General features: G+C 42.9%; 1 long non-coding RNA gene across 1 annotated transcript; it reads left to right on the plus strand.

Annotated features, from left to right (window-relative positions):
- The first annotated feature begins 2,127 nt into the window (after window positions 1-2,127).
- On the plus strand, window positions 2,128-2,717 carry LOC118120224. Its single transcript, XR_007034800.1, has 2 exons — window positions 2,128-2,383; window positions 2,500-2,717. It is a non-coding gene; the product is annotated as an uncharacterized LOC118120224 (long non-coding RNA).
- Window positions 2,718-11,500: the final 8,783 nt, after the last annotated feature.

Consider the following 11,500-nt stretch of genomic DNA (forward strand, 5'->3'; position numbering starts at 1 on the left):
ACAGGTGAGAGCTGTTAGCTGATTGATCCTCACGTTTAAAACGGCAGCAACTGAGCTGCCTCAGGGAGAGGACTCAGAACACACGGAGGCTGGAGAACTTGCACAGACTCTCATGACACTGAGACACTGAGCTGGAAAGCTCAGGAAATTTAAGTTTGCCTTTTGAATTTATGTTGTGATTTAATAAAATATGCTCAAATCCGAATGGTTTGTCTCTGGCGGCTGTGGTGAGAGCCCCATGGCATGGTCTACTGCCACACTGGCGCCCAACGTGGGGCTCCACGCAGCCAGAGACGCGGACCGGCAGGCGGAGCTGGCACTGGTACGGATGGTGGAAGACCTTGTGGCCGCGTACCAGGAGCAGAGAGCGGAGAACAGACGGGGGCTGGAGGCGCTCCTGAGGCAGGTGGAGAGGAAGACGACGCTGATGGAGCGTCAGCTGGTCCCGCTCCTGCTCCTGCCTGCCGCATCCCGCTGAAGAAGGCGGTGAACGCGGCCCTGATTCCATGTCTGCGTGCGGTGCTGAAGGTGGCGGCGAGCGCGGCCCCGAGTCCACGTCACCGCATCAGCGTGTCGCCAATTCCGCGCCCTCGCGCAGCGCTGAGGCTGGTGGAGGGCGCAGCTCCTGCTCCGGGTACGTCGGCTGTGACGTCTATGGATGCTCCAGTCTCCATGCCTGGTCCTGTCTCCAAGCCCCTTCCTGTTCCTGCACGAAGGCTGGCGGTGAAGCTGACGCCCCCTGTTCCTGCACGGAGGTCTGCGGTGAAGCCGACGCCCCCTACTCCTGTCCCTGCTCCAAGATCTGCAGTGAAACCAGAGGTCCCTGTCTCCATGCCCCCTGCTCCTGTTCCCACACCCACTGCCCCAGTTCCTACCCCAAGGTCGGTGGTGAGGCTGACACCTGCAGCCCCTGCAGCCATTTTCGATTCATGTCGACATACAAATTGTGCAAATTGTATAATTGATCAGGCTGATTTATTGACAATGCCTAACTTTTCAGGTAATTCTAAATATTAACAGTTTCAGTGGGGTGTCTTGTAATCGTTTGGTCACATAAATTGTCACTGTTTTTCACAGACGTTCTCAGACGTTGCTGCATTTTTTGTCTGTGCTGGTTCTGAATGTATATTTTGTTTGGCAAAAGATGCTCGCAAATAAGAAACACCTTTACAAATAGCATCTCAGAGATGCAGTTTCTTTTTTGGAACACAATCAAGGTGTGTAGTAAAGCTGGATTATAGACTGGTGTATATGATGTGATTTGCTTGTTTTAATCTCGTGATTGTAATGCATTTCGACACTTCCTTGAATTCAGAGAAATTTGGGGTGGCCTGCTTCTGCAAGGACAGATCACAACTCACCTGGGGTCTCATTTATAACCGTTGCGTACGCACAAAACGGGGCCTGAAACGTGCGTATGCCACTTCTCACGCAAACGTTGGGATTTATAAAAACAAACTTGACGGGAAAATTTGCGTATTTCCACGCAAACTCTGACCCATGCATACGACATTTTGGAGACAGGAAAGTGGCGGTGCAGACGTGAGGTGGTGAACTGAAGCCAGATTATTGATCCACTTCATCGTTACCATTAAAATAAATAAGTTATTTGTGCTGGCGCAACATAAGCACCCTTTAATCTTAAAAGATATAAAATATATTTATAGTTTCATGGTTTGGTAGGACTGTAGTTTACAATTTTTATTATTATATATTTTTGTGTATAAAATCGCTGAAGTGAACATGACTGTGCTCCCAGGCGCACGGAGTGCAGGGAGTGCACAGACGAACTTGGCAAGGTGTGATCAATTTGTCAGATTGTTGTGAACCTATAAATACTGCAGTCACCGTCGTGCGTGATGATGGATGCACTGGCTCTATTGGAGGACTATGCTAACAGGCGAATTAGGAGGGAACGTGTGTTTAAGGACCACACAGATGTCTTGGCCCATGATGATGACTGGCTAATCAGCCGATTTAGATTCCCGAGAGCTGTGCTCTTGGATCTATGTGCTGAGCTGGGTCCAGTATTAGAGAGACCGACCCGACGTAACCGTGCCATCCCGGTGCCAACGCAACTATTAACCACTCTGGGGTTTCTGGCAACCGGCTCTTATCAGCGGGAATTAGCCGACAGGTATGTGTTTGATATGATCGAAAATATATAATATTTACCCCCCCAAAGTGTGCAACATAATCAGGGCATGTGCAGTTCTGCACAACATATCCCAAATAGTTGGTCCTCCCCTTAATCCTGACCTCAACCCCCACCAAATGATGACCCTGTCCCACTGCCCCCTCCCCGACAGGAAGCCTACCACTTGGGAGCGAGGATAGGAGAGGATGTGATGCGGCGTTTGTGAAAATACAAACAAATGCAAAGGTTCACTTTTTTACAAGTTCTTTTAATGACGTTGAAATGTCACACTGCACCATTCTGATCTCTTTCAGCTCGTCTGTTACACAATTAATGGCACTAATTTCTCTCTGTGTCTGCAGCACAGCATCGGTCAGCACGCGCCCAGAGGTGCCAAGGCGCACGGGACGCACTGTGGCTGGGGACTGGCTGCCGCCCTGCAGCTGCCTCCTCCCTGGGGGCTTCCAAGCCGGGGGCATCCTCTCCACCTACTGCCCCCATCGACTCTGGAGGAACAAACATAATTATCGTACTTTAACACAAGTGTAATTCCGAATTTAATAAAACAAATCTAATTGTGCGTTACCTGTGTTGTCTGGTATCTCTGCCATGTCGGTGTCACCCTCCTTTTCAGACACAATGCCACTGAGACTGGTTTCCCCGAGAATCGAGGCCATCCTAAGCCCCCACCAGTAGCAGTCACACTCAGGCGGTGTGAAGCAATTCTCCGCTCTGTCTCAACTTTTTTTTAATTTCAGCCACAAATCCATCGATCAGCAGGTTAATTTATATGCTTCAGCATTCATGCCGTGCTTTGCATTGACCATTTATGGTTGAAAGTGGGCGTGTGGAGGGCGGATTTGGAGGCAGATCCACGTACGAACGTTTCCAGGTGGACTGTGATTTATAAAGCAAACATTGCGTTCAGGTGTGCGTGCGCACGGTTTTATAAATCGGAATTTCCTTTGGTATACGCCATTTCCGGCTTTTGTGCGTACATACACTTTTAGTATGAATCCTACGCACTGTTTTATAAATGAGACCCCAGAAGTCATTACCCCTGCCATTTCTGTAAATTTGTCACCTTTACACGTCCATGCAACTTCATAAAGCATTTGAATGGCAGACATGGTTGTGTACTGGCTTTGTCTCACAACATCAACAAGTTGTAATAAAATGCACATTGGACTTGACAGTCTGTAAATGAGCACTCACCAATTGGATGGACAAGCAACACACATAAACAGCAACAAACCAATGTGAAATAAACAGTAAATTAAAAGTAGTTAATACTTACATGATCAACAAATTTACCTCTCAATAAATACATTTATGAAAAGAATAGTGATTGCACACTGGTCTTTAAAAAATGTACATTTAGATAGTGTTACTTGTAAAATTATATAATCACATTTTTTGTGCATTTTGTCTCCTGCAGGTATTGAATCCCACAAAAGGAGAGGTAATGCGTGGCTTTGTCATTTTAGTTTTTATTTAATTTATTCATCTGAAACATGCAAAAAGTAAACATTGTTTTTAGTAAGTGATACTACTGTAGCTTTCACAACATTTAAAATATATGGTACACATTACCATAGCATTATTAATGTCCATTATTAATGTCCAAGAAAGATGCGCAGTGACAATTTAGCGATGAAAGGGATTGCCAGTTATTTTTGTGGCTGGCCTTCATGCATATGCATTCAGGCGTTTCCCTTTTGGAAAACAACGTTTTCCAAAAGGGACAGTAAGGTTTGAGGTACTGCAAATTGCTCCATTATCTAACACCAAAAAGTTTGCACAGTACTTTTATGCATGCTGTGTGTTTCATAACATTGCTGTGCAGAGTGTGATGCCAGTAAGGCAGTTGCAGAGGTGAGTGATAGAGATCCAGACTTTAGACCAAACCCTGAATACTGCAGGCAATTTGGTAATCTTTTTAATTTGCGCACCTTTAGTACATCACAAGAAGAACTTTCTAATCCCATTTGCACTTTTATTGGATTGCGGCCTCACGCTAGTTTACCCTGCTTAGTAACTTTGGCCCCTGAACTCTGTTCACTGTATTAATGTGTTACATTAACAGCAGTCATAAGAACATTTTTTTTGTCATTGTTTTTGTTCTTGCAGCGAACGAACCTGGCATGTTAAAAAGAAAACCTGACAGTGGCAGAGATGACAGCACAAAGAAGTTGGACTTAAAGCCTGACCATTTTGCTTGCCCACACTGTACATCCGTGGTAAGCGCACCAAAGACTTTGAGAAGGCACATCAGAGATGTACATAACCTGGACACTACACCCATGATAAAATAAATTTGGTTATTCTGTGTTTAAAATGGGCATCACTGTTATTTAATAACAGAACAAGACAACCAGTGGACGCATGCTGGAGACTCTGTCATTCTTTAATGACAACCGTTATCACCACCAAATAGTGAGGAAAGCATTCCACCACCTTTTGGCATTGATGGATTTTAAATTTGACTCCTTATGCTTTCAATGTGGCCACCACCCAGCTGAGGTTGTGGCAGATGCCAATTGGAAACTGTCCTTCAATGTCTCACTGTTACGACCCGGCTCAAGGGAAGCAACATAGAGGAGTCAAACAACAACTAACTTATGCAAAAACTAGTTTATTGTATTTTAAAGTTAACAACAAGCATAGAGTGGTGCCTGATAGCAATGCTGCTGATCCTGGTTGCACAGAGAGAGAGGGAGAGCCGGAAGCTTCTCAGGCTTTTCAGTCAGCAGGTGCCAGGTAACGAGGGCAGACGAGGGAAGGAGGAGCTCCAGGTTGGCTGGAAAACATGGCACAGAACAAGTTTTGGGACATAACACCCACGTAAGAATGTTATTCCTATCTGTAAATTCATCCACTTTAAAATTCTAGTTATGATGACGATTCTGTTAACAGAGGCACATATACAAAAGTGTTTCCGTATCAATGATAATAAGTCGACAATAATAACATACTTTATAACTTCTTTTCGGAATATTATTATGGAAAAAAACACTTGAGACACACCTTTTTAAAAAAATGTTAATTTGCAGTTGGGACATTTAAAAGGTCTGATCCTGAGTCCATAACTGACAAGAACCTTGAAGTGGACATTGTAAAGGCATGGTCAGATCTGGACAGGTCACTAAAAGGACAGGCGATAAAGGAACCGCCCTGAACTGGTTTAAATCCTATTTTTCAGATCGTTTCCAATTTGTGCAAAGTAATGATGAGTCATCTATGTGCACCAAAGTTAACCACGGTGTTCCCCAGTGTTCTGTGCTTGGCCCAATTTTATTCTCATTATATATGCTTCCACTAGGAAACATTATCAGGACACACTCTGCAAATTTCCACTGCTATGCAGATGACACCCAGTTATACCAGAACAGTGTAATCAATTAACTAAACTCCAAGCATGTCTCAAAGACATAAAAACCTGGATGACCAACAATTTTCTCTTATTAAACTCAGATAAAACAGAGTTTCAAATACTTCGATGTTGCATCTGTTACGCGAGATAAACTCGCGTAACATCGAACCTGCCAGACTTCATTCTGAGGGACTTTAAGTCACAAAATGGCACGAGGAAGAAGAGGAAGAGAGGGAAACAAGGTGGCGTAAGACTTCGCATGTGGAAACAGCGGCTCACCAGGATTCCACTGCCTTCTGTCATAATGGGGAACGTCCAGTCCCTGAGGAATAAAGTGGACGAACTCCAGGGAAACGTCCATTTCCAGAAGGATTTTATGGACTGTTGCATCATGGCCTTCACCGTGACGTGGGTCACCGAGCGAGACCAGGACATTGACCTGCTCATCGATGGTTTTGGGGCCCCCTTTGGCCTCAATCGCAAGGCTGATGTAACAGGGAAAACGCAAGGAGGCGGGGTATGTTTGTATATTAACAAACGCTACTGTAGCTCTGTGACTGTCAGAGAGAACATCTGCACACCAGATGTTGAAGTTTTATCTGTGTCATTGCGGCCTTTTTACCTGCCCCGCGAGTTTCCTTAACTTTTTGTCAATATTGTGAACATTCACCCGTAGGCAAGTGCAGCCTCTGCCTCCAACACAATGTTTAATGTCGTGCAAAATCTCTTGGCTCTGCGGACCATAACTGTGTTCATCTTCTGCCCATCTACAAATAAGTTCTGAAGAGGGAAAAACTGCAGACTAGGGAGATGAAAGACTGGGCCGAGGAATCTGTGATGTCTTTACAGGATTGTTATGAGTGCACTGACTGGGAGATGTTTCAGCAGTCCTGTGATGATCTGGATGAACTAGTGGATGTTACATGTTCCTATGTTGCTTTCTGCAGGGACATGATCATCCCAAACAAGAGAGTTAAAATTTACCCTAATAATAAACCATGGGTCAACAAAGCGGTAAAATCTGCATTACAAAGAGAGAAACTTGCTTTTAAAATGGGGGACACGTCTGACCTGCACATCGCTACCAAAGAGCTTAAAATAGGAATTTTAAGAGCAAAACAAAATTTTAAATCAGATACGGAGAGGAAAATGGCTGCAAACAACCTTAGCTGAGCATGGTCGTGCATGAAAACAATTGCAGGCCTCCAGAATAAAACAAAAATCACACAAGTCATTTTAGATGGTTTTAATTCAGACACTACTTTTGCTAATGCTCTTAATTGCTTTTATAATCATTTGACATGTTTGATTTTAGAAATGAAATTCAAGAACTGAGTCTTAAACCTCAAGAAAATCAACATTTCATTATAAACCCAAACCATGTTGAACAGGCTTTCCGTTCTACAAAGGTGAACAAGAGCCATGGGCCAGACAATATTTCTGCAAAAGAGCTGAGCCCAGTTTTTAATTATATTTTTAATATATCTTTAGAAACACAGCATGTTCCCATGGTCTGGAAAGATGCCATCGTGGTTCCTGTACCTGAAATAAACACTCCAAGCACCCTTAATGATTTCAGACCTGTGGCCTTAACTTCTATTTTAATGAAAATTTTTGAAAAAACTTGTGCGGTCTGAAATTTTAAGACACACGGAGCATGCCCTTGACCTGCTGCAGTTTGCCTACAGGCCTCACAGAGGAGTGGAAGATGCCTCACTCACTCTGCTCAATTAGCTTTTTAAACACTTAGAGGGAAAGGGCTGTCATGCTCAGCTTTTATTTATTGATTTGTCATCTGCTTTTAACCCAATTCAACCTAACATTTTAACCCGTAGGCTTTTAGAAGATTTTAACCAAAGTTTTAATCTTGTGGGCTGGATTTTAGATTTTCTAATGAACAGGTCACAAAGAGTGAGAGTGAATGGATTTTTATCAGATAAAGTTTGCTCTTCCACTGGCTCACCACAAAGGTGTGTGCTCTCTCCTTTGTTTATTATCCTTTATACAAATGTGTCAGAGCTCTTTTAAAGATAGGATAATTTTAAAGTACGCAGATGACTCTGTGATTGTGAGTCTGCTTCAGGCGAATTAAAACAGTCATGGACCTGTTGTTGAGCACTTTGTCAAGTGGTGCGAGGAGTCATTCCTCCAACTTAACATTTGAAAAACCAAGGATATGGTCATTGATTTCAGAAAACCTGCCCACACACACAAAGACACTTTTATCAAAGGTCAAACTGTGGAATGTGTGGAATCATATAAATACCTTGGGACTATTGTTGAGTCCAAACTGATCTTTGAAGCAAACAGTGAAGCTTTGTGCAAAAAGGGTCACCAGCATTTGTACAGTTTAAGGAAAATGTCCTATTTTAATATTGACAAAACCATGCTGACACTTTTTTATCATGCTTTTATTGAGTCTGTTTTATCTTTTTCTTTGGTGTCATGGTTTGGTACCCTGTCCTTAAAGGACAGAAACAGACTGATTTAGATAGTGAAATGGTCCAGTCGGCTGATTGGTGAGCCTCAGATGAGCCTACGGTCCCTGTACATCAGACAGCTACAGAGGATAGCCAGCTCCATTACCAATGATGACTCGCATCCTCTACATGGGGAATTTCAACTTCTACCCTCTGGTCGAAGGTTTACAGCCCCAAGGGGTAAAACAAAACGCTACAGAAATAGTTTTGTTCCATCTGCAATTGTTCACTTGAACAGGTTATAGCCAAATTTGCACTTTTATCCCCATCCAGTTTTCTATTGATAGCAATGCATTTGAGCACTTTTCGTCATTGTTTTTGTGGTCTTGTCTTCCGTCTGTGTGTTTATAATTTTGTACTGTTTTGGATGGATGCCTTCTCTTTTTATTGCTGCAAAACAAATCTATCTATGGGTACAAATAAAGTAACCTTGACCTTAACCTTAACCTTATTCGTTATTATCAGGCTACAGCAGTAAGTCGTTAAAGACTGCAGCTTGTCCAAAATGCTGCAGCACGTGTCCTGACAAGAACCGGGAAAAGAGACCACATTTCTCCTATATTAGCTTCACTACACTGGTTACTGTTACTGACTTGACTTCTTCCTCAGAGTCCCTATGCCTATCGTCCGCAGCTCCACGGCCGCGGCTGCGGCCACATCATGGATTATGATGGTGGATCGCGAATCAGAGATCGTGATCGTAATGGCGGATCCTGTATGGCGGATTCTGTATCGTGCTGGCTGATCGTGATAATAATGGCGGATCCTGTACCGTGCTGGCTGATCGTGATAATAATGGTGGATTCTGTATCGTGTTGGCATCTGATAGTGGTGGTGGACCAAGATTGAGCTGGCAGCTGATGGTGGATCCTGATGGCGACAGTGGATCATGATTACGACTATGATAACGACAACACTGCTTGATATACAGTATTTCTACTCAGATACTCCATTACACGTGGCATCTATTGCACTTTGGTCCATCCTGGGAGAGGGATCCCTCACATGTGGCTCTCTCTGAGGTTTCTACCTTCTTTTTAACCTGTTAAAAGTTTTTTTTAGTAGTTTTCCTTAATCTTGTTGAGGGTTAAGGGCAGAGGATGTCACACCTTTTTAAAGCCCTATGAGACAAATTGTGATTTGTGAATATGGGCTATACAAATAAAATTGTATTGATTTTATTCACATCAGGTTTGGATTACATTTTGACAACATGATAAAACAAATTTAATAGTGTAAGAAGTTAGGCATAATTTTATAAATTACTAATTATACTTATGTTATACTTACAAAATTCCCAAAAATGTAATTACTGAATCCAGTACTTCCGTTCACCACTCCACTTTGGCTCAATGGATGGGAGAGACAACCAGAGTAGGAAATACTCTACTGAAAAAAAGGAAAGATAAATGAGGACATTATATTAGAACTCATTGTGTCAAAGAAGGTATAAATTGACATTGTCCTACACTGAATTTGGTCAGTCTTCATACATTAATTTAAGTAAAATAACTTATATGATGCAGTGCTTTATCATTGCTGGGCATTGGACTTCTGGGGTTTCATACTACTGGACTACTTGATTCTTTAATTAACTATTCTTTAAACAAGCTTCTCTGCTAGAATACTATTGTATCTGCTGTCTTAGGTTAACTAGATAGCTAGTTTGTACTATTTTGTAGCCAACCATCATCGACTCTGGTGTTTAAAAAACAGGATTTGTTTGAAGCGTCAGATGAAGACAGATGAAAACGCGGAGGATAAAGACAAAGGAGTCTTTCGTTGGAGTCTTTCGGGGGAGGCTGAGTATAACGCTGCTCTGTTTCCTTTTATTTGAATATGTGTATACTTTCCGTCCCTGTTCACATATCTACTCGTAGATACTATAGGCCTGGCACTTGTTCACACCATTACCGTAACCTTTCCTCTCTTATCTATCCCACCTGTTCCACACATACCAAACACCTTGTCACAGGGGGCTCTGAAACTGCCAGTCAGCTACCCGCAAGACGGACTTCAACTCTGGCTTTGCTACCCAGCAATCGCTTGACTTCCTTGCTCTCATTGAGACTTGGATCACACTGGCCAACACATCCACCCCTGCTGCTCTCTCACTGTCTCTCTTTCACCGACACACAGACCAACTGGTAGGGCTGGTGGCACAGGTAAGGTACTAATCACCCCCAAATAGAGTTTTTCTCTCTACCCACATTTTACCCCGCTGTCTTTTGAATTTGTGCATTCAACCATGAGGGTACAAACCCAGAACAACAAGAATCAACGAAGTACCATTTTGTTCAAGAAAGCCAAACTTCAAAGTGCCATGTAAGTGCTACTAAATCGCTATTTTATTTTTGCAGATGGGAAACTTAACCTGTTTTGCAAGTCTGCGACTCAGTTGGCCAAGGCTGTTTCACTGGAAGCAATAGGAAAGAAGCGAGTGGAAGGATTTGTTCCAGGTAGTAAGGATGCTATGAAAGGTGTGATTTATGGGGTCTCACTTGAAATCTCTATGGATGAGCTGGTTAGTGGCCTGGACGATGCAGAGATCTCTGAAGCAACTTGGATAAAAGTTTTTCGCGACGGAGCTAAGCGTGACTCAACAGTAGTGGTGTTAACTTTTCGGGAAAAAGCTCTCCCAGAAAGAGTGTTTCTGGGATGTTTGTCCTTAAAAGTTCACCCATATAGGAAGCCCCTGCAATGTTTTAAATGCCAGAGGTACGGTCATGTTGTAGCTTCATGTCGAGGAATTAGAAAATGTGGTAAATGTGGGGGTGAACATGAGATTTTTGATTGTAAGGAAATAGTGCTCAAGTGTGGCAGTTGTGGTGGAGGACATATTGCTGGGAATCGTGAATGCGAGCAGTATAAGCATGCAATGAGGGTGCAGCAGTACAGAGAAATTAATAAAGGGACTACATATGCTGAGGCTGTTAAAAAAGTTACTAAATGTGGTGAAGTAGAGGAAATGAGGAGGAATGAAGGGGGGGGCTCCCCTCCAGTAACACGTGTAACAGAAGACTCAATGGTAGTAAACAAGTTTAATTTCCTGACCTTTATTGTTGAGGTATTGTGTGACATGAGGCAGACAAAAAATAATTCAGATGTGGTTAGAAATATGGTGAAAACTGCTGAGAGGGTCCTTGGAATTGAAGGGGTTGAGCCATGAAGACTTTACAGACAAGTGTTTTCAAGAGAAGGAAAGGTTAAAACAAGTGGAGGTCGAACAGAGGAAGATGATGATACTTAGACTGATTATGTTTTATATCCTCCAGTTGAATGCCAGGAGTCTGGTGGCCAATGGGCAAGAGTTTAAAAATGTTGTAGATGCCTTTAAAGAAAAAACATGGTTAATATGTGTACAAGAGATGTGGCTGAAATCTACTTCAGGGGGAGGATGTGCAGTATTTGTAAGGGAGGGAATTCAATACAGGAGGGTAAATGTGCTATCAGAGCTTGAGTGTGTTGTGATAGAAATATGGAGCTCAACAAGAAGTTTTTCAGTAATAA

The sequence above is a fragment of the Hippoglossus stenolepis genome, chromosome 13, assembly GCF_022539355.2.
Source record: "Hippoglossus stenolepis isolate QCI-W04-F060 chromosome 13, HSTE1.2, whole genome shotgun sequence".
Lineage (NCBI taxonomy): Eukaryota > Metazoa > Chordata > Actinopteri > Pleuronectiformes > Pleuronectidae > Hippoglossus > Hippoglossus stenolepis.